Source organism: Falco punctatus (assembly GCF_963210335.1).
Source record: "Falco punctatus genome assembly, chromosome: 2".
NCBI lineage: Eukaryota > Metazoa > Chordata > Aves > Falconiformes > Falconidae > Falco > Falco punctatus.
The window spans coordinates 42,732,844-42,738,843 of NC_137581.1; positions in this window are offsets into that span (position 1 = coordinate 42,732,844).

Genomic DNA, 6,000 nt, shown 5'->3' on the forward strand with positions numbered 1-6,000 from the left:
TCTAGTTTTCAGATGTGTTCATTGTTGACTGAAATCTCAAGCATTTTTGTTAGACTAATAGCTTCCTAAACAAAGTTATATATTTGAGACTGACTAGAAGACTGGAGGGCTGAATGATGAGCCAATAGTTAGCTAACAGTGAGAAGCATCTATTCGATGCCATTACTCTTCAAACAATAGCGATCTCCAGGGAAGCCGTTTTCTCCGCTTACGATTAAGAGTCCTTCTTCTTAAGATGCATAGCACTGCAAGAAGAAGGTGGTTTTTTTCCCCTTTCACATAGCAGTTTATTAGGATAGAGTAGATGTAGATTCAGATTCCTTCCTCTCCTTGCAGATTTAAACCTACTTTTTCCTGGTGTTTTTGCATATGCCCTGTCCTCCAGGCTATATATTAGATTGTCGTGGAATGAAGCTGCAGTTTGAAGAGCAAGATTTAAAATATTTATTGGTCTTGATAGAAAAAGTGGGAATAAGCTACTGAACTATCTTATTTGTCCACATATCTATTAATTCTGTCCTTTGCAGTGTCTTGTTTAGTATGAGAGTTATAAAGATGTAGTTCTCTGACTACCCATGAAAACTTCTTTAAAAATTAGCTATGTTTACTCCTCCCCAACACAGGTATCAATGCAGTTTTAGACAAAAGATCACATGTGTTTGATATGAATTAATCTGATTAATTTTGGTGAGGTGATTTGTTTTTATGTCTGTGCCACAGCTTCTCCTACAATCCCTTCAATTTTGGGCAAATCCTTTCCAGAGCCCATTCCAGAAAGGATACTGTTGTGAGGAATGATCTCACGTGTCAGTTGAATAAATTTGAGTATATAAAATTAAGTAATTTGAAAATACTTAGCATTTAATAGGCAGATCAGAGTTTGTAACTTTTGAGTGGAGAGGCTTATAAAATGGAATTTTGGCATGTACCAATATACTAAGGGAGAACAGGAAGAACATGTAGTACTATCCTCTAACCTTAAAATTCTGCTTGGCTTCCACCTGGGTGTAGTATGTTCAGTATTTCACCTATTGTTACTCTTTTGTTTGTCCACAACTTCTCCCAGGAATTACTAGAAATTGTTCTTGCAACTGTTACAAGTTTTCTCGTTAAACCAATCAACACATTTTAGGTAAAATGAGGAGCTTTTTACTGAGTGAAGTAATTGGGGTATCTACTTGACCTTTTGTTGACTTTTAAAATCAGAGGAGACCGACAATTTCTTTGGTTGTGCTTAAATAGTAAGAACAAAGGCATTCCAAGGCAAAATGTCTTTCATCTAGTGCACATTGATACAAGATGAGCACTGTCAAGATGTGTACGTGACCCTGACAGATTTAAGGCTTTTTAATTTTGTTATTGGTGAGAAGAGATCAATAATATAGAAATTAAATAATATTTTAATCATTATTTATCCAAATAGTGGTTAGCACTGCAACATGAAGTTTATTTAAGATATAGCTCTGTCTGTTGGATTATATTTCCATGCTTTATTTAGGTAATGAAAATAATTAGAGCTATCTTTTTAAAATGTGTAAGTTTTTAGTTCCTTGTTCAGTGGTATTTTAATTCTTACAAACTTACTTGTTTCTCAGTTACTGAAAAGATTTTCTTTTTTTTTATATAAATTTTGGATGCTACTGATATCTGTTACAGGGTAGTTTTTATGTTCATTCCAATTTATCAAACAGAATGATATCGATTTCCTGTGTTAGATGAAAGTTATTAACTTGTGAAATCATTCACCTCTGACATGAATGGAAGGTAAGTGTGAGTGCTTTATTTCTAAGGGCACTGTAAGTTCACTTGTTGAACTTAATAGCTCATTACCTAAGGAATATTGGGCTAGTTATTCTTGCCAAGAACTGTATATAAATAGATACAATATGAAACATGACAAAATTAATACCTAGCATAAATCATTGCTATATTGGAATAATACTGGAGAATAACTCAACCCGCTATCCCTACAATAACTCACATTCAGTGAAACAATGTAGTATTCATAAATAATAGGACTTCTAAGTTACAAGGGATTCAAAGAAAACAGGAGCTTAGATAATGATGTTGGCTGACTGTCTTGCTCATATAATTACAATGCAGCAATAGTTTATCATAAGATTAATAAAATATGACAACAGCTATGTTTTGTTTGGTGGCACTGCTGGTTCTGCAAATGCCATGTGTTCATTGGATTTTATACTGTGTTGTGCTTAACAGTGCACTTGTAACTATGAAAAGCATTTGGATATTGTAATTAATCCTTGATAAATGAATGTCCACATCAGATTATACTTAGATCATTTTAATTAAGTAGATATATTTTCTCTGCATTACAACGGCAGAGGTAAGACTCTTGTTATGTTCTCATACGTTCACATATTGTGATACTGAATACAATTTCATTACATTTCTCAAAATCTACCATGGGAGTTAGCTACAGTGAGCACTCTTAGATGTCTTGCTGGCATACAGATTTGACTATTCCAAGCTGATACACAGGGCCATGTATCCAGGCTGGAAAGCACTGCTGCTTTACAGAGGCCTTTTCAAAATAATAGTAACTGCATGAGAAACTGGTAGACCCCACCTGAAGCAAACACTACCACTAAAATGTGATTATAGGCAAGACTCAACAGAAAACTTTGGAGTCTCAATTTGGGTTTGGAAAATTTGGCTTTTCTCAAGCCCAAAATTTGGATTTGGCATGTAATGCCAAAATATATATAAAGTTCATCCCTTTTTGACTTTAAAATCACTAGTATCACTGTGCTTTGTTTATGTGCATGCTTGTAAGGAAGTCTCATTTGGATCCGTTTGCATAACAGACTTCTTGAACGTAATGCTGCATATTGAATCCAGTGACTCTGCTGATGTCTTCTGAACAGCTGTATAGAAATCTCAAACCATAATGAAAAAAATTGATCACCATATTTGTCTCTCATAAATCACTCTCCCTGGAAAATATTAGCGGTAGAGTATTAAAGTAATCCACACTAATAATGCAGTAGTTGAAATGCTGAGAGAAATTGAAAATTTAGTATTAATTTATCCCTTCTATTTCAGAGGCACCAAATTCATATCAGCTCTCAGAAGATATAGGAGTTATTTTCACGCTTGTAGTATCACTCTTGTTTATCTTACTGCATAACGTCACTGCTTCAAGAGGAGGAACCAAGAGAATTTTTCTGCTCTAACCCAACATCTGTTAGTGTAATGTCTAAGGCTTTAACCTGGGAAGTCCAGGATGTTTATTTTACCCTGTTGGTGTAAAATACAGATTAAATGGAGGTCTTTGACAGCCTGAACTAGTCCTCTAACTGTAAGGAAATAATTTAAAAAGGAAACAAAACACCAGTTTGTCTCCCAACAGTTGTTTGTTTTGTTTTGTTTTGTTTTTAAATTAAAAAAGTCACAATTGCCAATGGCTTGTAAATAACACTGCAACCATACTTTTTTTTAAGGCCTGTGGAATGTACATGCTGGTCTACAAGTAGATTCCCAAGGAGCTCACACCAAAGTACTTCTAGGGAAATTCAGATTGGTAATGTTTATAACAAGTCAACCAGCAAGGGTCTGGAGGGACACAAAACACTGGGAGGGGACACAGCCAGGACAGGTGACCTGAACTAGCCGAAGGGACATTCTATACCATGGAGCGTCATGCTGAGTATATATAAGCTGGGGGGAGAAGAAGAGAGGGACATTTGGCATTATGGCATTCGTGTTCCCAAGTAACCGTTATGCATGATGGAGCCCTGCTTTCCTGGGGATGGCTGAACACCTGCCTGCCCATGGGCAGTGGTGAATGAATTCCTTGTTCTGCTTTGCTTGTGTGTGCAGCTTTTGTTTTACCTATTAAACTGTGTTTATCTCAGTCCATGAGTTTTCTCACTTTTACTCTTCCAATCCTCTCCTCCATCCCACTGTGAGGGAAGTGAGCGAGCAGCTGCATGGGGCTTAGTTGCCAGCTGGGGTTAAACTGTGACAGTTCTTTATATCTTTTCCAAGACATTATTCACTAAAATACTCAAAGAAGCTTGTTGGCAAAGTGGTTGCCAAAGTGGTTTCTTTCTTTAAGATCTGTATCTGACAGAACCATAAAGAAAAATCTGACACAAGCAGCAAAAGGGACAATGTTGTCAAAGAAATATGCACATAACATACATTTAGTGTGGGCCATCCAAATATTGCACAGTTTGGGGCCCTATTTGCAAATTAAATTATCTGGAAATTCTATAAAGGAACTGCTTTTATACTCATTTTTCCAACAATAGAAAGAAATAGAAGTCTTAGAAGCTAAAATTCACAGATTCCAATGATTCTGTTCTTGAGTATACATATATATCTACATTCTTAGAAATATCAAAACGATAATGATTTACATCCAAATTCGTCAGCTGCAGATGACTGCATGATCAAGAGCACTATAGAAATGGATCACTTTCTGTTTGGCTAATGTATTCTGCAAGATCCATTTAGTTAGGCTGATTTCTAAGGATTTCTCAAGTACTCTGCTTTTCTTTATCAGAAGCCCTTCAATGCTTAATGAATTGTCATATCCTTCTTGACATTTTTTAGAAGCAAATATCTGAGTTTAGGAATAAAGTTTTATATAATGGCAAGTGTTGGTTTTTGGTCATTGAGAGTAAATACGTTATTACTGAAAATAATAATATAGAGTTTTCTTGATAGAATATTCCTGTTTCACTTTATTAATATTAATGGTGTTAATAATGTATTAATAATAGAAAACCAAAATCTATTGCAATGCAAATTGCCAGTTTCCTAAATTTTGTAGGACTCTATCCAGTAAAGCTGTCTAAAAAGTGATGCAGTTTCTAACTGAATCTGTTTTTTTAAGTGTAAAGTTAGTACTTATGTTAACTAAAAATGCATGGGTTTGTTTTCTTTCCATTTTGTTATCATTTCTTTAACCTTGTTGCTCCAATACATTACTTTTAAAAATTATTAGTGACAAAGAAAGGAATGTATCTCTGCAGCTGTCAAAAATGGATGAGCTTCTCCTTGGTGAAAGTATCTAGTTTTCTGTCATTCCAAGGACTGCAAAGTTTCCTGAAGATTTCACGTGTCTCTTACATTTTCTGTCATGATAATAAATGTAATAATTTTTTCCCTTTGATGTTATTAACCCTTTCAGACTATTCTAAGTTACATTTAAAACTAGTCTTCTCCATTATTGAGATAGATTCACACACTGCTGCTCAGATTTTAAAAGGTGCAGTCCCCATTGACTTTAGATTTGTGAAATTGAGACCATTTATTTTGCTAGAATTTTTCAAGGAATTTATGTTTGAAAATGTAAGAATGTGTAATTATTTTAAGATGTCATATGTTATATTTTTATTTGCAGTAAAAGATGGAAGGGAATTGGGAAAGCTTTACTTTGATATGCCTGAACGTACTTTTTGTTATTCTGTCTGGTGTTCTTGCTAAACTTATTTGTCTTGATGATCTTAAAGGTCTTTTCCAACATAAACAATTCTATGATGCTATGCAACACCAGGTTGAGTGGTTGTTGATCTGCTTGAGGGTAGGAAGGCTCTACAGAGGAACCTGGACAGGTTTAATTGGTGGGCTGAGGCCAATTGTATGAGGTTCAACAAGGAAGAGTGACAGGTACTTCACTTGGGTCACAACAGCCCCGTGCAACACTAGAGGCTTGGGGAAGAGTGGCTGGAAAGTTGCTCAGTGGAAAAGGACCTGGGGGTACTCGTCAACAGCCAGCTGAACATGAGCCAGCAGTGTGCACAGATCATCTAGAAGGCCAAAAGCATCCTGGTTTGTATCCAAAACAGTGTGGCCAGCAGAACTAGGGAAGTGATTGTCCCCCTGGACTCAGCACTGATGGGGCTGCATCTTGAATACTGTGTTCAGTTTTGGGCTTCTCACTTCAAGAAAGACCTTGAGGTGCTGGAGCGTCTCCAGGAGAAGGGTAATGAAGCTAGTGAAGGGTGTAGAGACCAAGTCTTATTGAGG